Consider the following 19,925-nt stretch of genomic DNA (forward strand, 5'->3'; position numbering starts at 1 on the left):
GTGCTCCTCCTGCCAAATCCTCACTGTTGCTTTTCTTCTTTGTCCTCTTTACAAGAACTTCCTTTCTGCATGAAGAACCTTCCAGCACCCCTCTCCTGCCTCTACAGGTGCATCCTTGCCAGGAAAACTCCTTTATGTTTTCTTGGTGACTCCCAGAAGAAATGTGATATGAAGAAGGGATTATAAAGGGGAGGAAGGTGTAGAGGTGGAATTGGTTTGCAGGGACTGTCTGTGAGGTGTCTTTTTGGCCTCTGAAGCCTTAAGGGGCTGGTTTTTTTCCCCAGCATTCCCTGACAGATTTTTAACATTCAAACAAATCCAATCTCCATCCTGCTACTCCCAGCAGCCACCGGTGTGTGATGGAGATAAGAGATGAGCTGAGGTTCATAGCTCACCTGCTGAATGACTCATCCCTTTAATTGCATCCCTTTAATTACAAATTAGCCTCCCTGGCCTTTCCTTTCTGCTCTTTCCTGAGTGTCACGGCACAGTTTGATCTTGGTGCTGCCAGGAGCAGGAGGAGGCAAAGTCTCTGGGTGGAAGGGTTGTTTGAGCTGAGGCCACACTCTCACCTCCCTTAATCCCACGAGTTGTGTTAAAAAAAAAAAAAAAAAAAAAAAAAAAAAAAAAAAAAAAGAAAAAAAAAGAAAAAAAAAGTTCCTCTTCTTCTTGAAAAGGTCTTTGTGACTTAAAAAGAGCCAAAAACTAAAAGGGACAGCAGAAGGACCAAAAAAAAAAAAAGTTTGACAAATGAAGATACTGAAATTTGGGCAAAAACCCTCAAAGATTGGGAAGGCTGAAGATCTAAAATAGTCACTCATGGGTTGATTTGCTGTTGGTTTTCTCTCTTTTGAGGTCCTTGAAACTCTTTTGGAATCAGTGATGTTACTCTGACACAGAACTAAAAAAATACAAGGCTTATTCGACAGGAATGTTCCAGCAGAAATGCTTCTTGGCAAGAGAAGACGTGGAATACCACCATGAAACCTCCAGAAAAAAAAATGGGAAAGCCACCTCAAAAAATGGCAATTCCATGGCAGAAGTGGATTTGGGAAGTGGAAGTTACCTGTGAATTTCCTTTCCAGCATCAAAGTCTTTGCTTACAGAAGTTTCTAAAGAGGAGAAAACAATTGTTTGAAACTCTTTGCCTTTATTCATCAGTGAATTCTTGAAATGTTCTCCCCTGCGAAAATGTTTGGAATAACACCAGATTCGCCCACTCTGTGCTGACATTTAACTCATCCCATTATATGTATTACGCCACCACTCCAGCTTTATCCAGGATATAATGTAAGGAACATATACACGGATTTAGAAAAAAATACAGAGCCTTGTAGATTTATTTATAACAGTTCATATATTTATAATTAACTTCATTGTGAGGAAGGTTCAGCACCAGGCAGGGCAACAATGGACTCCTCAGTTACATAAAAGGGCCTTGAAAAGCTCTTCCCTCCTCAGAGAAAAGTTTCCTGAACTACTCAGGGAAAGTTGCATTCTTTAAAAAAAAACAAGGCTGAAAGTGGAAATGTTTAATTTATAACAATTCATTCCAGTTGAAAGCTAATTTTTATTTTATTTTCAAAGTGTACTTGGGATGAAGTTGTAGGGTTTTATATAAACCTTGAGGCACAGGACAAGAGAGGGATCACGGGCACTCTCAGGAAATTTGGAGATGACACCAAGCTGAGGGTGCAGTGACACACCTGAAAGATGGGGCCATCCAGAGGGACTGGGACAAACTGGAGAAGTGGGAATGTTGTTGTGTAGTTTAACAGGAGCAAGTGTTGGTGCTGCTCCAGGGTCAATCCCTGTCAATCCAGGCTGGGGATGAGCAAATGGAGCAGTATGGGTTATACCCACACCTCTACACTTCTGAGGGTCCAGCCTGGCAGAGACGTGGCTAATATTAATTAGCAAGATGGCTGATTGAGTGTGTCTTGAAAAATCAAAAAGGTTTTAATAAAGAAGGAAAATAATACCAAAACAAAGACAAAACCAAGCACAGCACAGAGACAAGTCTCCTACTTGCTACAACACCTCGAAAAGCCTGGAGTTTCTTTGTTCTCTCTCTTTAGTACTCAACAGTCTAGGTGGGCTTTTTGGCCCTTGGCCCAATGAGATGAACAACAGACTTTGAGTTACACTCCCAGAGTCCAATTGTTCCTGTGCTGGCTCTGAGCCAATTACAATTAGAAACCCACAGAACCTTCCAGCCAAACTTCCTAAAATGTCTAAAGGTAAACGGAAACTCTTTCCCTATTTGGAAGCACCTGCTGGAGGTGTGGGGTGTATCACTACAGAGCAGCCCTGGGGAGAAGGACTTGGCGGTGCTGGATGAGAGGCTGGACATGACCCAGCCATGTGCAGTTGGAGCCCAGAAATGCAAACATGTCCTGGGTTCATCCAAAGCAGGGTGGGCAGCAGCTGAGGGGAGGATTCTGCCCCTCTGCCCCTCTCTGGTCAGACCCCACCTGCAGAGCTGCCTCCACCTCTGGGTTCCCCAGCACAGGAAGGACAGGGAGCTGCTGGAGCAAGTCCAGAGGAGGCACCAAGGTGATCAGAGGGATGGAGCAGCTCTGCTGTGAGGAAATGTTGGGAGAGTAAGCGTCATTCTAGGACATGAAAGAAAGATGAGAGACTCCAAATATTTCAGAAGGCAAAGAGCATAGAAAAAAGGCTTTTATTGTCTAAGTCTCACTGCCTTTTATAAGGTGTTCCCATACAGACTTAACATGACTGGGGAATAGGGACAACACCTCTTTAATCCCATTGGTGAAACCAGAGAAACAGCAAAACACCACCTGGAGAAAGATTGTTTTGAGAAAGGAGAGTTGTTGGCCAAGATTGTTTTGAGAAGAAGTTTTCTTGAGAAATTTTTCCTAGGGGAAAGGTTAGCAGCTGCTAGCAGGCTCAAATCTCTCAGACCCAGAAATATCAGGCCCACAAGCAGGGATTGTTCAAGCTGGAGAAGAGAAGCTTTAGAGTGACCTAATTGTGGCCTTCCAGTAGCTAAAGGAGATGGCAAAAAGACAGACCATTAACAAGGGCCTGAAGTGCCAGGACAAGGGAGAATGAATTCAAACTGGCAGAGAGTAGGTTTAGTTTGGATATTAGGAAGGAATTCTTTCCTGTGAAGGTGGTGAGGCCCTGGCACAGGTTTCCCAGAGAAGCTGTGGATGGTCCATCCCTGGAAGTGTCCGAGGCCAGGTTAGATGGGGCTTGAAGCAACCTGGGACAGTGGAAGGTGTCCCTGCCCATGGCAGGGGAGTAGAATGAGATGATCTGGAAGATCCCATCTGTGCATGGGAGAAGGTTTCAAAGGTTATCCCAGGATCACAGAATCATTGTGGTTGTAAAAGACCTCCAAGATCACTGAATCCATAACTCAACCCTTCAAGGTTCACCACTAAACCCTGTTTTCAAGCACCACATTCATAAGTTTTTTGAACAGTTCCAGGGATGGTGACTCCACCTCTGCCCTGGGCAGCCTGCTCCAATGCTTGATAATCCTTTCAGTGATTACATTTTTCCTAATATGCAATCTAAGCCTTCCCTGGCACAACTTGAGGCCATTTCCTCTTGTTCTATAACTTATTACCTTGAAAAAGAGACCAAACCCCCACCTGGCTCCAACCTTCTTCCAGGAAGTTCTAGAGACCTTGTGCTGCCACTTGTCCCCTGATGAGATCCTGAATTCCCTGAGAAGGGAATTTCTTCAGCTCCTGAAATTCCCCCTGTTTGGCTGTTCCCAGCTCAGACAGCTTGAGGTGTGGTTGGGGATGCAGCTGAAACCATCCCACACCAAGTGCCAACCAGATGGAAAATAACTCCCTGATTAGTGAAATGGGAAATTCCACCTTGCATAAGAGGCCTTTTGCCTCCTTGTGACCTAATTTCCTTTCGATTTTCATTAGAACTAGTCAAAGGATTTTTTATACAAGTGGAAAAGGGAAGAATGGGAGCCTTGGTTGTTCTCCTCCTTCCTGTTGCATAAAGCTTTAATAGCGAGTAATAGCTGACATGGCTTTGATTTTATTGCACTTAACTGGGTAATTCTCCTGTCCCCAACTGTGCCCAGGAGGACTGAGTGGAACAGAAGTGACTGTGCCACAGTACAAATAGGTCTTTGAATTCCTCTTACATTCCCGTGGCCTGGATTGTGTTCAATAAGTCATGCACAGTAAATACAGCCGGGAGACGTGAGGAGACTCATGAATACTGCAAGGCACTCAGGTGCCACTTTGGTGAATGTGCTGCAGGCAGAATATGGGGGAAAAAAATGCCCTGCTTGTGCCTCTGTCCCTCCCCTCACTCTTTAGTGGAGGCTGTTCCCCACCACAGGGATCCCCAGGCAGAGCTAATGAACAAAAAAAACCCCCTATTTCTAATTTTATCCCTGCTTTCCTATGACAAGGAGACACAGGTTCACATCCAAAATCTGACATCCCTACCCTGGGTTTGTTGATAGGTTCACAGAATATCCACAGGGATTTTTGAGTCCAACTCCTGGGCTTGCACAGGACAACCCAGAGAATCCCACCATGTGTCTGAAATGGTTTTCCAGGCATTTATTGAGCCCTGGAAGGCTTTGTTTGTAGAATTTTAATGTCTGTTGGTTGCAGGGAAAGGCACAAGATTTCTTTGCCATGATGGACAAGCTAAAAACCACCATGGAAAATTTGGGTGGGCAACCTGGGGACTGTCCAGCTGGACACAGGGCCAGGAGACACAACTGTGCCTGTTTGGTTGCAGATACAGCCTGAAACTCGCATGTCCCATCCCTATTTTCACTCTGTTCCTCCCTTTCTGGATGATGAGGATTATGGACACCTCTGGTATGAAGGTCTCCTATGCTGTCCCCATCTTGCTGCATCATATTTCGATGTCTTGTTAATATTCTTGTGCTCCATTCAAATTCCAGCCTGGATTCTTGATCTGTCCTCCCTGAATCCAAGGCCTTGCAAAATCTCCTTCCTTTTGTCTCTCCAAAATCTGGCTCCCTGCACCTTCACTGAGGGAACAGCAGCAGTGCTCCCCCCGTGAAAAACACCCAAATAACTTCCCTCTGATGATCCCAGTTTCTTCTTTTGTGTTAGACAAACCTCTGGAAATTTTCTAGGATGCTCAGAACTGGGTCTGAACTGGGGACTTGGCTCAATGGGATGGGCTTTCGACCTTCCCACGGATGATTCGTGCAAATCCACTTTAATGAGGGTGTTCCAGTCACAGGAGATCCTGTAGTGGAGCCTTTGCAGGCTGTTTAGCAAAGCAGGGAAGGAATTTCACTGTCTTCCTTAATGCTTTTAAATAGTTCATGTCTCACTGATGGCAGGTAAATAAATTGGTGATGAATATGCAAATCAGCAGGTCTTCTAAGTGGGCTGAGAAACCTCATTTTGAGGTGTTTGTGAGGCAGGATGAGCACCTTATTATTTACCACACATTTCATGGCAGTGATATCCCCTCTCCTTCACAATCAGAGCTGCTGTTAATCCATGACCTGTCCCACACTGGCTTTGTCAGCAACAGTAAATTAAAAAATGTCAGGGAATGTTGTTAGTTGCTGTAAATTGATTTTTTAATGTTTTTTTAATCTCACGGGATTTTTAGCATGGAAGTATAGAATGGTTTAGGTTGGAAGAGATCTTCAAGATCAGCTCTTTCTACCCCCTCTGCCATGGGCAAGGACATTTTCCACTATCCCAGATTGCTCCAAGCCCTGTCCAGCCTGGACTTGGAAACTTCCAGGGATCCAGGGGCATCCACAGCTTCTCTGGATTCCGTGGCCTCCCCACCCTAACCCAGCTCTGTCAGATGTTCTTTCCTCCCTGGTCCGTCTGAATTTCCTTTTGTCCCATGCAGAAATTTTCCCGTTCTGAGGGTTTACTTCAGGGAGATGAAATTCCTTCATTAATGTCCTTGATTTCAACCCCAAAATATTTTCACTTTTGGAGATTAAAAAGCTACTGCTGAGGTTTTAATTTTCAATTTTCCTCCTGGTTAATGGAAATTTGGGCATATTCGTCCCTCTAGGACTTCTGAGGTTCTTTCTCCAATATTTTGAATGTCTCAGAAGTCTCTGTGGAGCCTCCAAAATATGCAGGAAATCAGCACCATCCCTGAAGCAATCACTGGAGGAGACACAGCCAGCCCGAAATGTATTTATTGTTTTCAGTTAAATCTCATCAGACTTTATCAGTTTTACCCCTTGTGCACCTCCTACCATTCTCCACCTCCTTTTGCAACCCCTTGCAGCATCTCCAGGATTGTGTGATCCAGCTGGGAATCTGCCAAGGGTATTTGACACATCACGGATTCATCACTCCTCCTTTTCCCTCAATATCCTGCCTTCCTAAAAGATTCTGATCCAAGAATCTCCTAAGTTCCAGTCCCCAGAGAGATGTTTCTGTGGGTCTGGATGATGTTCAGGGAGCTGAGTCACAGTTCCATGACAAGAGGTGTCCTGCTTAGCCTGAAGGTATTTTTGTAGGCAGGGAATGTGCACTAGTGAAGGATGAAGTCAGTTTTCCCTCTTGCCAGCCATTTGTTGCCTGGGATAATTTCAGCACTTGCATCCTTGCTGTGTTCTCTGTGGTTCCCATTTTAGTCTTGGAGGCAGCAGATTCCTGTGTTTTATCAGGGCAGGCAATTCAAAAGCCTGGGAACTGTGAAAGAAGCAGCAAACTGGGCATTCCTAGAGGATTGTGATAATTTTTTGGAGCAAATTCTAAAACTTTTATAATTTTTCTTAGGTTGTCACTGAGGTAGCTTTGTTAAAAATTGAGGTTATTGCTGATTAATAATTTTTTTAGTTCAGTTTCGTTTGGATTAAAGCAAGGAAAGACAGGTTGGAACTTTTAAAAGCTACACCTAATTTAGAAATTGAAGTTTCACTGAATATTGAAAATGATCTGGTTTTTGTAAGTCTATCCAGAGGCTCATGCAGCTGAACATTCCTGAACATTCCTCATGGCCATTCCTGGGTTTTTTACCTCCCAAATCAGCCTGCTGGTGCAAGGTGCCCACATCTCAGAAAACATCAGTGGGAAGAAGAGGCTTGTTGAGGATGAGAAATGTCCTGGTAACGAAGCTGCTGTTTCTGAGATCGCGGAATAATGGAATTATAGAGTTGTGGAATGGTTTGGGTAGGAAGAGACCTAAAAGATCATCTCATCCACCCCCTGCCATGGGCAGGGACACCTTCCACTCTCCCAGGTTGCTCCAAACCCCATCCAGCCTGGCACTGGACACTTCCAGGGATCCAGGGGCAGCCACAGCTTCTCTGTGCCAGTGCCTTGGTAATTTCCAGGTAAAGAATTTCTTCCAACATCCCATCTAAACCTCCCCTTCTTGTAGTTTAAAACCATTCCCATCACCAACAAACAGTCCCTTTGAGAGACAGTTTTTCTGGGTGCTGATTACCTCCTTATGTACCCCAATTCTATTTTAGAAATGAAAAATTTGTGTTCCTACATATAAAATGTAACCAATCCCAACACTGGATGGTTTTCACTTCTTTACCTGCATTGATTTTTTTCCTTCTGGCTTTTGCAACACTCAGCCCTGGCAGCCAAAGGCTGGAATTTATTAAAATGGTTTTGTCTTTTTGTTTTGTCCCTCAAGAGCTGTTGATATTTGAGAGTTTTGTTTGAGCTCTGGGTCAAACACAGGCACAACCCAGGAGAGCCAGGGGGAGATGCCAGGGGAGTGGAGGGAACAACAGCTCTCCTCTTTTCCCTGCTGGAATAAGCAGTCATTAGGTCCACAAAAATATTTTTGCCTCAAGGGTGCACTGAAAACAAAGTATTGCAAGATAATGATGGGATTCTACCCAGAGATAATTAATCTGCAGATGGAAACATCCATTCATGTGTGCTCTCTTTATCCATCCAATTCATTATTTTTACAAAGCCCATTCAAGTCAAGAAAGGAATTCCACTGCTTTCCAGGCACAGATAAAAAATTCCCTTTGCCATTCCTGAGGTTTCTGGCAGATTCTCCTTGCACAGAGTGCTCAGCTCAGCAGTGACATGGCCAGCAAAGAGCAAAAGTCATGTTTTAATGCTGTGAAGGTTTTTACTTCCTTCCCATCTATTTGAGGAAGGAAAAAAAAAAAAGGCTGCTTGAATTTTTCCTTCCAGCTGCCCATGCTACGGAATCTCCCCAAGTTGCCACAGGAATAAATTCATTACCTGTTTCTCTAATGATGGCAACTGGATATTTTAATTCAGTTATGTTTAATCTCCTTTTTAAATCTGCAGTAAAAACCTCTGCAATTTCCCTCAGGGCCAAAAAACTCAATGAAGCATGGGGCGGATTCAGCTCCTTTCTCTGGATAAAGCAAATCCATCTCTCCAGAAGAAAAGTGTTCCAGGCAGGACACACTAAGGTTTCTGCCTGTTGGTGCTGTTGTGCTGTGCATGGAAATGTAGGAATATTCACTGGAGTGAAGATGGGGATGAATCAGCTTCACAGTGTGCTGGGTACTTCTCACACCTGCAAAATCCTGTCTCCATCTCTAAATAGATCAGGAAAAAAAGGGAACTACTTCAGTAATAAGATCAGGAAGAGCTCAGCTCCAGCATGGGCTGAGCACCCTGCCACCAGCTCAAAGACCTGAAAGAAAATCCAGGGTCTGCTGCAATTCCAAGGTGGAATTTTGAGCCAAGACTGGGAATTCAGCAAACTCTCAGTCATCACTCTCATTGTTTCTTTTTCTACTTTTTAAATTGCCTGTTTCAAGAAAACATCCTCCAGGAAAGTGATTTCCTTTGGGTCAGATAAAATTATGCATTCTCAAATGCATAACCCCCAAAATTTTCAGTTTATTTGACATTTTGTGTAGAGGGGACAGGAGAAGTTTCTTCAAGCTTTTTTTTTTTTTTTTTTTTTTTTTTTTTTTTTTAATGAACCAAAGCTTGTTTCTCAGTAGAGAAGGGGTTTGAGTGCAAGCTTTCCACCCCAAGGATCATGGGCTCATGGAATGGTTTGGAAGAGACCTTCAAGATCATCACAATTCCTTCCACTATCCCAGGTTGCTCCAAGCCACATTCAACCTGACCTTGAGCACGTCCAGGGAAGGAAGGCACAGCTTCCCTGGGATTTCTACTCTAGGGCCTCCCCACACTCACAGGGAAGAATTTCTTCCCAATATCCCATCTAAATCCACTCTGTATCTTTCTCCAGTTTTCCTCGTTCTTCAACAGCAGCTCAGCAGCATCATAACTCCCTGTCTGCACAGGTAGAGGTAATTCATGTTTATATATTGCAAGGAAATCCTCACCTCCTGAAGGAAAGCAAAGAGAATAACATTGGGTGTAAATCCAAGAGGATAAAATCAAATGTTCACTGGGGACACTGAATTCCTGAGTTATCTTCAGTGTAACAACTCTGATTTTTACTTTTCCTTATGTTCCTTCCCACAGTATGAGGTGAAGGATCCCAGTTTTAGAGGGTATCATGAGGCTGAGCTCCATAAATGATTTTTGGGATGTTGGGGTCCCAAAGGAAACAGAAAAACAATCCAAACAATTGACCCTCACTCCTGCAGGGTGTGGGGTGCTTTAAATGGGCAATAGGTGGGGGAAATTAGTTGGAAAGATATAAAAGGCTGATTGATGCAAACCTAATTCCCAGGAAGGAGATGGAATCAGTACCTTCCCCTATGGAAAACATGAACACAAGCTCTCAAATTCACTGATGTTCAGAAGAATGTTCTTTTTTTCCCCAGTGACTGCCAGGATCATGGGACCAGATTAGTCAGAATATTTTATTTTAATTGCTTGCAAGGTCAAAAATTGTCATCCTCACACTTTAAAGACATAATTTGGAGGGGAAAAAAGTAATCCCAGTATGTTGTTCCACCAGCACATGGAGTATAATTAGTGTATACCAGTTTATCCCACTTTACTGGCCCTCTCATCCATGTGTTTCCATAAAAAGCCACAATAAAAGGTGGAAAAGAACATTAAACTAACACAGTTGTTATAGAGTGGATTTTCAGTGTGTTAAATTGTGAAGTCCCACTCTGTTTTTATGGAGAGCTGTAAATAAGTCAACAAGATTTAGGCTACACCTTTGGAATTTGCTCGGTGGTCAGTGGCAGTTCCTGAGTTTCTGTGGCTGGCTGAAAAATTTCCAATATTTCTTACAGGATATCAGAAACCTTTTCCAGAGCTTCCCATTTTTTTTTTTTCAATTCATTGTTAATTCTGCTGCAAGATTTCATTAGGCTCAGAAAATGTGGGTTTTTTTTTTTTCCCTGCCTGGTTCTCTTCAGGTCCCCTTTGGCTGGGAAAGGAGAGCCAGAGAAAGACCCAAGAGCTTTTTGTCAGTCAGGAGAGGAGTTATTTCATAAATTGAACCTGAACTGATGAGTTTGGGGCACGAGGGAAATTATTTCTCCTTTGAATATTGTTCTAGCCATTCTTTTTTTTTATTCCTTATGTTCCCAGCTGATTTCTCTGTTGTAAAGGTTGAGGTCTCCTTTTCCAGCTGAACCTTGTGGGAACTAAAATGATATGCAAAGCTCGAATGCTGAGCTATTCCAACTCCAGGGTTATTCAGGCAGGAAAATCCTTTCCCAGTCTGACTGGCTCAGCTGATTAAAAACTCCGAGTTCAGAGCATTTCACTAACGCAGAGAACATCAGAAAATCAATGCTGGATTTATCGACCTTCCCTTTGGTTATTGCCATTGTTTGCTAATTCCATGACAGTTTTCCTGTGTCTTCTTTTATCAGAGTCTCTTCTCATGCCTCTCCCCCAGGGGCTGTTCCTTTATTACTTCTTTGGAGTTTTCTGGGCATCCCATTTCATCCCTGGCCCCTGGAAAGCAGGAGGTTGGAGGAGAATCGCCCAGACAGCAACGTGCATTTTAAAACCGAGCTCTAGGTGCGATATTAAATCCAATTCCTTGCTTTCAGCTTCACTGAAAATGCTGTATTTTTCCTTATTTTTCTTAAATGTGCAGTATAATTTTTTTTTTTTAACCTTTCCCCTCCTCATAATTACCTTAAACAACAATTTCAGTTCCAAGTACAGAGTGCCTACATTTGATTGCTTTTCTCAGGAACAAATGTATCAAATGAAAAATCCAACCTAATCACCACTCTTTTTTTTTTTTTTTTTTTTTTTTTTTTTTTTTTTTTTTTTTGCCCTGGGGAAAGATGATTTTTCTTGAGGAAGAAGAGAAGAAGATAAGAAAGCAAAGCACCAACGGGAGATTTTGTCCGTGTTTTTAATGCAAAGGAGGCTTTTGGAGCACTAAATACAATGGTTCCTAATGTGTTTTAATATCTATATTTGCACAGATAAACTCACACAACTTAGAGCAATGCATCCTCCTGGGATATGATATGGGATATGTTATTATCCCCATTTTCCAGTGGGAAATAAGGACCCACATGGGAAGCTGCAATAAAGACAGGACTCGAGTTACATTGACTGAACAATACCAATGTGGTATTTTTATCTTTTTATTCTTTCTAATCAGTGACTAATCCTGTTTTCTTCTTTTTTTTTTTTTTTTTTTTTTTTTTTCCTTTCCTGGGACTGAAATTACAGCCATTGGTGGACAAACTGATGTCTGATCATCCTTAATCTGCAAAATTAAAAAACTTCATCATTAAATAATGCCGTTTCTTTTGAAGACTGCACGCCCACCACTTCACTTTGGTGGTCTCTCTCAGACCCTCTGAGCATAAACCCAGCTAAGCCCAAGGTTCTATCACAGATAATCCCTTAAGGAGATTTCTGCATTGTTCTATTTAATTAACAAGGATGCTAATATGTCATTATTGTATTTCCTGAATTTTATAAAGAATTTCTAAGACAAAGACAAATATAGGTACTGAAAGTTCTCAAAGCACATTTCCTTGGGTTATTGTAGCTCTAAATTTTATTTATTTTTTTAATTGATCCAATCTCTTTCCACCTTTTTGCATTACCCAGATCCAACATCTCTATGACCCCCTGGAAAATGGGACATCCACAACTTTTCTGGGAAACTTGTGCCAGGCCCTGAGGATAAATAATTTATTCCCAATATCCCATCCAAACCTGTTCCCCTTCAGTTTGAGGCCATTCCCTTCACCCTGTCACCAATAATGACTGGATTTCAGGTGGCACTTAATGACTGATATTTATTTTTGTTTTTCTTGGAAAATCAGGATGAATTAATGTCCGTTCACCACCACAGGGCTGCTGGGAAGATCCGATGAAGAAGGAGCAAAACAGGAGTCAGGATTGTGGGTAGTTTTCCTGAATTTCTCTGAGGTGCTGATCCAACTTTTCTTCTCAAAAACTCCAATTCCCACCGACAAACTGAGTTCCAGAATTCCCACGGGAATCTGGCCAGAAGTTTCTCCCTTGACAACAAAGTTTCTTTGACTCCAAATCCAAGAGCTCATTATTTGTAGGATTCCTGGGACAGTAACAGGGAGTGAAAGGGTATTTTCCCACTTTTCCTGTTCCAACTATGTTTCCATAGAGAAAATAATTATCTTGGGCCAGGAGGAATCATGGAATGTACTCCATGGCTTTGCCTTGTGCTCATCCCACTTCACAATGAAGTCAGACAGTCCAGGAAACACCAAAAATCCCCAAAGGCCAAGAGGAACCATCTCCAGGGACACGGGAAAAGTTATCCTGAGATTTTCTTCACTCTGTTAGCACATCAATAATCCAGACAATATCCTCAAACACACGGAAATTATGTTTTCTAGCAGATAATTGTAAAGATGTTGATGACTTTTGGTCTGTAACCATGTCTGTTTCTTGCCACATTTCAGGCTCATGCTCTTCCAAAGTCAGTTCAAATCATTCGATATCTTTGACACTGATTTCTTTAGCTGATATAAGAAATTATTTCATGGACAATCAGGGTCCTGCCTACATGCCAGTGTGGTTATTGGGATTTGAAAATCAAAGCCACGTTAAATTCTTAGAAATAATAAAAAGGAAATAAAAGGAAAACATTAGGATTTAGGATTTTAAACCCAGATAATTCCATAGCCCGAAACTTGTGATATGGAAATATCAGTGCTCAGAAGGTTTTGATAATTATTTCCTTGCTCCGAGATGAGCAAGACATCCTCAAATGGGTCCACAAGGAAAGAAGGAGAAGGAAAAAAGGTGATTTTCTGAATTTTAGATGCTGGAAGCACCTCAGGTGTTAGTGCCTCAGACTATCCCCAAGGAAAGTGTTGATGTGATGAACAAGCAGAGCAAGACAAGGATATAGAGCCAGAAAAAACTCAGAGATGTTTAAGGCAAACTACCTGTTTGAAGACTGACAGGAAATGACTGCTCATATTCTGCTTTTTCTGCAATCTCCTTCATTTGGGGATGTAGAAACAGGAGGATTTTTGTGCTTTCTGAGACTTGGCTTTCCCAGCAGCTTCCTCAGCATTTTCTGGTTGAGGGGAGTTGTTTTCCTGAGCTGGCAGGTGCTGATGGATCCCTCTGTGTCCCCACAGCCTTTTCCTCTAATATTTATTGGATTACCTGTTTACCTGAAAATTATCTGCTCCAGAAGCATCACTCCTGAGGTCTCATTAATCACTGCTGGATAATGCAGCAGGCAGGAATTCATCTGGCAATATCCTAAACTGGGGGAAATCTTCCTTCCTTCCTTCCTTCCTTCCTTGTGTGTGTGTGTGTTTTCCTGGAAGCATCTCCCTTTTGGATGAGTAAGAGCTGCAAAATGAAAAGGAACTGAAACAAAACCATTCATGTAAAATTCCCTAAATCATCCTTGAGGGGCAAGTAATTCTCTGTCAATGACATGACCATGAAAAATGGTTTTCCTAAGGAAATATTTTGGAAGTATGTTCCTGTGAACTTGGGAGGTTTTCTGTTTATTCCTAGAATCCCAGAATCATGGAGTGGTTTGGATTGGAAGGGAATTTAAAGATCGTCTCATTTCCATGGGCAGGGACATCTTCCGCTAGACCTTGTTGCTCCAAGCCCCATCCAACCTGGTCTTGGATATCTCCTGGATATTTGGAATGACTGAGCTACGCCAAGATGGCTGAAACCTCTAAAAACTTGATTTTCCTCTAAAGCCAGCCCTAATTGGAGAAGGAGATTGGAGAAGAGATCTCCCACCCACCCAATTCCTACCTGCAATGGAGATACCAGGTGCCTTCAGTTTCTGGTTGAATGAATTTTGGCTTTGCAATCATTCCCAGCTTCCAGCACTCCTTGTGCCCTCCCTGAATAATCTTCACAAGCACTGGGATCTGCTTCTATATTTATAAAAGGTTAAGGTTGGAATTCAAAAGGTTATTAAGTTTGGAAAAGACCTCCAAGATCATCAAGTCCAACCTTCAACCCAATCCCACCACTCCAACTAAACCCTGTCACAAAGTGCCACATCTACTCCTTTTTTTGAACACTTCCAGGGATTGTGACTCCAACTCTTCCCTGTTCCAAAGTTTAACCACTCCATTGCGGAAAGTTTTCCTACTATCCCACCTGAACCTTTCCTGGTGCAACTTGAGGCCCTTTTCCCTTTTCCAGCTGCTGAGGAGAAGAGTTCTTCAGCTCTTCCACACACGCTGTGTCTTCCCTTCCCTTCCCTTCCCTTCCCTTCCCTTCCCTTCCCTTCCCTTCCCTTCCCTTCCCTTCCCTTCCCTTCCCTTCCCTTCCCTTCCCTTCCCTTCCCTTCCCTTCCCTTCCCTTCCCTTCCCTTCCCTTCCCTTCCCTTCCCTTCCCTTCCCTTCCCTTCCCTTCCCTTCCCTTCCCTTCCCTTCCCTTCCCTTCCCTTCCCTTCCCTTCCCTTCCCTTCCCTTCCCTTCCCTTCCCTTCCCTTCCCTTTTCTTCCCTTCCCTTCCCTCCCCTTCCCCTGGGAAGAGCTGGAATGAACTTCCACCTCTCTTTCTTTGCTATGACACTTTCAGAGGCAAAACTCACCCCAAAACAAACTTCAGGTTTTGCCCATTTGTTGTGGTTTAACCCCAGCCAGTCCGACACTTTGCTCAGCCCTGGTGGGATCAGGGGAGGCTTGGGAAGGTAAAAGTGGGAAAAATTGGTGAGTTTGTAACTAAACTCATGGACAACAACTAAAACATCACTGTTTATTAAACACTGCTTCCAGCACAACTCCAAAACTCAGCTACGACCAAGAGCATTATTCCAGTCAAAACTAGCAACTATTTCCAAATGCTCTGTCCACTAGTAATTCTTCGCTTGATTTTTTTTTTTTCTTCTGCTTCTATCGATGGGGGAATTGAGAATTTCCTTTTTTTTTTTTTTTCCTCCTATTTTGTCATGACTCATCCTTTGTAGGTGTGAAAGGGAGCATTATGCACTGCTGGGAGGTGTAATTTGTGACTCATGGAACCGTGGGCTCTCTGCTTTTTGGAGTGATAATTAAAAGGAGGGGGTTAGAGCTGCCGGGTGGTTAGGGAAGTGTGAGCTTGGAATAAAGAGCCTTATCCTTCCATTTAACAGCAGACTGATGGAGCAAAACAAGTCTGGATACATGAGAAACCTGGTGGAATTAAAGGTAAACTTTGAACTTTTCCTGCTACTCCTTGGGTTTGCTGCATTCCCCCAGATTGCCCAATTACACACTGTAATTAGCTCAGTAAGTCCCAAAAGTGCCAGAAAGAGAACCTGAAGCAGGAGAAATGCACTGGATTTCCAGAAAAAAACCCTCTTTCAGTCACTCTCCATATTGGAAATCCAACCAAGGTCTGACTGGAATTGGCGTTCCCATTCCCAGCAAAAATATCCCAAACTGGTTGAATGAATATCCGTGGGTTTGTTCCAGAAATTGTTCTCAGGGTCTTTCCCAAAGCAAAGTGATTGGATCATCTTGGCAACACAGGGAGGATTTTCTCTTTTTCTGGTGCTTCTCTTTTCTTGGCAGAATCTTGATCTTTGGGAAGAACAGCAAAAAATTCACAGAAATGGAAATTCTGGATAATTTCCTGGGATCCAGGAAATACAGGATCTCTTCCCTGCTCTGGCACAAAAGTCTTCAGTAGTTCCAAATTGTGATTCTTCTTCTAAAGGAGAATGACAGCACCAAATTTGAGGATTAGTTGGGATCATGTCAGCAGTTGAGCAATCCCAGCTTTTTTCAAGGCTTTCTTTGTGAAAAGATCATGGAAAGGCTTGGGCTGTTCTAGAATGTGATTCCTTTGGAATAAAACATAATCACATTAAACATAATATGGCGACAACTCCGCCAGGGACGGTGACAAATGTCCATCTGGGTATTCCAGCAGAACATTCCTTGAGGAATTTTAAGCCAAAAAACCAGCTTCTGAGGGAAATCACACCTGTCTTTGGCATTGTTTTTTGTCTCCAGGTGATATTTGGTGTCACTGATCTTTGGTCTCACTGATCTTTTCAAGTCCAAGATATTTTATAAACTCAGATGTTCATCCTGGTGGGATTTTTGGGATTGTCTTGTGCAGGGCCGGGAGTTGGACTCCATGATCCATGGGGGTCTCTTCCAACTGAGAATATTCTTTGATTCTGTGAACCTCACACTCAGACCTGTGATGAAAGTAGTCAGTTGTCATCAAAAAAGACCCATCCTACCCCAAACTGGGGAATTTTGGGAAAGGAGGTGTCCTAGAGAGTCCATAAAACCTGCTCTGATTCCATTAGTGGTACATGATAGTTCCTCAGATATCACAGAATCATAAAATATCCTGAGCTGGAGGCAACCAGCTCCTGATGAAGGTGGAAGTTCATGGCTGAGTCTTAGAGTCTTTCTCTAAGAAGAAAAATCATTCCTGCTTTAGAGCACTCTGGAGAGTGAAAAAGGTCTGAAAAAAAAAAACCTAAACCCAGATTTTTTTTTCCAACTTTCAGCCTTTCATTACCCACTTTGCTCTTCTAAATATTTGTGGTGGGTTGATCCTGGATGGATGCCAGGTGCCCACCAAGGTGCTCTATCAATGCTCTCCTCAACTGGACAAGGAAGAGAAAATATTACAAAATATATTAAATTATATATACATGTATATATATATAATAAAATATAATAAGTAGTATATAAATTATATTAATAAATATATAATTAAAAGCTTGTGGGTTGAGATAAGGACAGGGAGAGGTCACTTATGAGTCCCTGTCACTGTCAGACTCTACTCTAGAAAATTTATTTAATTTATTATCAAACAAAAATACTGGGATAATACTCCCAGGCACATGATGGGAGTCTTGGAGCTGTTCTGTGTAGACCAGGAGTTGTACTTTGATGATCTTTGTTGGTCCCTCCCAACTCAGGGTATTCTGTAATTCTGTGAAAACCAGATGTTGTGGTTTGAAAGCAAAATGAATGAGAGGCTCCAAGTCAGAGATATAATTTAATAAGAAGAAAGGTAAAAAGGTAAAAGTAAAATAAAATAAATACAATAACACAAAGGATCACTGACAGAGTCAGAATACAACCTGAGCAGGATGGTGGAAGCAGTCCAGGTGAGGGGCTCTTCCTGAAGCAGTGATCCCACAGAAAGGTCTGGGAGCTCTGCTCCTCTGGGAATCCAGTGGGTAAGTGGCCTTGCACTGTCCCAAATCCCAGCTTATATCCAGGTGAGAATGCTTGGCTCCTCCCCCTGGGCAGAGCATCTCACAATAGCATGAGAAGTGTGAAATGTGTCCTTGATGGCCCATTAACAGAGATAACCCCTGGAGGGAGTTACCTGTGACTCATGGGCCATTAGCAGAAGACACCCCAAAAGTCATTAGCAGAAAACACCCCAAAGGCGTTAATGGGCCATTAGCAGAAGAGGCAGGGGGCTTGGGAAAACACTAGCCCACCTGGTTTCAACAGTTCATGAAGATGGTGATAGAATAAATACTGTGTGTACATCCTACATTGCAACCCAGGACACCAGAGTAGGGTAATGAGCAAATAAAACCAAATCCTAAAGCATCTTCCCCCCGCCATCTCTTCTTCCTCGATTTCACTCCAAAATTTTTCTACCTCCTGCCATGGAGTACTGCAAAGGAGCAAGGAATGGGAATTGTGGTCAGTTTGTGGTGTCTCTGCTGCTCCTTCCTTCCTTCTCAGGGCTTGGACTCTGTGGTAATGCACCCCACACCCCCAGCAAGTGTTTCCAGACAGGGAAAGAGTTTCAGTTTACCTTTAGACACTTTAGGAAATTTAACTAGTAAGTTTTGTGTTTTTCTTACAGTAATTGGCTCAGCACCAGCACAGGAGCGTGGATTGGGCTCTGAGAGTGTAACTCAAATCTGTTGTTGGTTTCATTGGCAGCAGACCAGGTTGTCCCTCCTAAAACATTCAGTATTTAGGAAGGAGCAAAAAGGAAGTAAAGGGTTTTTGGAGTGTTTCCAGCAGGGTGTCAGAGGTTTTCTCGGACACCTGTGCGTGGCTTTTCTTTTGTTTTCTGTAACATTTGTTATTTTTATTTTTATTAAATCTTTTGCTTAACAAAACACCTCTGAAGAGCAGTCTTGCTGAAATTATTTTAAGCCAATCTGCAAGGGCTGTACCCTCAGAGATTGATACATTTACACCTTTTTTATAAGACTCTGGCAACCTGCTAACCTGTATCAGGACTCCTCACACTCTTCCCCTGCTCCATCATGGGATCCTTCCCACAGGAGAAAGTCCTCTACAAATGTCTGCAATGTGTTTTTTTTTTTTTTCCCACACTTCTGCACAAACTGATCCAGTGTGGATCCCTTCCACCAATTCTGTCCTTCATAAAAGGCTGCTGCAGTTTGGATCTCTCCAACAGGGCCAGTCCTTCAGGAACAGGCTGTTCCAGCTTCCTCAGCGTGGGTTCCCCATGGGATCACAAGTCCTGCCAGGACCCTGCTCCAGTGTCCTGGGTTGCAGTGTAGGATGTACACAAAGTATTTATTCTATCACCATCTTCATGAACTGTTGAAACCAGGTGGGCTAGTGTTTTCCCAAGCCCCCTGCCTTTTCTGCTAATGGCCCATTAACGCCTTTGGGGTGTTTTCTGCTAATGACTTTTGGGGTGTCTTCTGCTAATGGCCCATGAGTCACAGGTAACTCCCTCCAGGGGTTATCTCTGTTAATGGGCCATCAAGGACCCATTTCACACTTCTCATGCTATTGTGAGGTGCTCTGCCCAGGGGGAGGAGCCAAGCATTCTCACCTGGATATAAGCTGGGATTTGGGACAGTGCAAGGCCACTTATCCACTGGATTCCCAGAGGACCAGAGCTCCCAGACCTTTCTACAGGATCACTGCTTCAGGAAGAGCCCCTCACCTGGACTGCTTCCACCATCCTGCTCAGGTTGTATTCTGACTCTGTCAGTGATCCTTTGTGTTATTGCATTTATTTTATTTTACTTTTACCTTTTTACCTTTCTTCGTATTAAATTATATCTCTGACTTGGAGCCTCTCATTCCTTTTGCTTTCAAAACCACAACATCCAGTTTGGGCTTCTCTCTCCAGGAGTCCTGCCAGGACCCTGCTCCAGCTCTGGGTTTGTCGCTGTAGGAAAAGAAAGAAAGACTCCAAATATTTCAGAAGGCAAAGAGCATAGAAAAAAAGGCTTTATTGTCTAATTCTTACTACCTTTTATAAGCTATTCCCATACAGACTTAACATGGTTGGGGAATAGGAACGACACCTCTCTGATCCCGTTGGTTAAACCAGAGAAACAGCAAAACACCACCCAGGGAAAGATTGTTTTGAGAAAGGAGAGTTGTTTGCCAAGATTGTTTTGAGAAGAAGCTTTCTTGGGAAATTTTTCCTTGGGAAAAAGTTAGCAGCTGCTAGCAGGCTAAAATCCCTCAGACCCAGAAATATCAGGCCCACAGGCTTCCCATGGGATCACGTCCTCCTTTGTGCATCCACCTGCTCTGGTGTGGGATCCTCACGGGGTACAGGTGGATCTCTTTTCCCCCATGGACATCCAGGGGCTGCAGGGGCACAGCTGCCTCACTCTGTGCTCCAT

The 19,925-nt window shown here is 43.0% G+C and overlaps 1 long non-coding RNA gene across 2 annotated transcripts in view; it reads left to right on the forward strand.

Annotated features, from left to right (window-relative positions):
* The window catches only part of LOC310919408, a 30,922-nt gene extending 15,410 nt beyond the window's left edge, over positions 1-15,512 (forward strand). Inside the window, exon 4 of one of the 2 annotated variants that reach the window (XR_014591822.1) lies at positions 15,459-15,512. This is a non-coding gene — a long non-coding RNA (uncharacterized lncRNA). Of the gene's footprint in view, positions 1-855; positions 1,984-15,458 lie in introns of those variants that run through there. The other variant, XR_014591823.1, reaches the window with a different exon arrangement.
* Positions 15,513-19,925: the final 4,413 nt, after the last annotated feature.

This window comes from Zosterops lateralis, assembly GCF_965231275.1.
Source record: "Zosterops lateralis genome assembly, chromosome: 1".
In the NCBI taxonomy this organism is placed as follows: Eukaryota; Metazoa; Chordata; class Aves; order Passeriformes; family Zosteropidae; genus Zosterops; species Zosterops lateralis.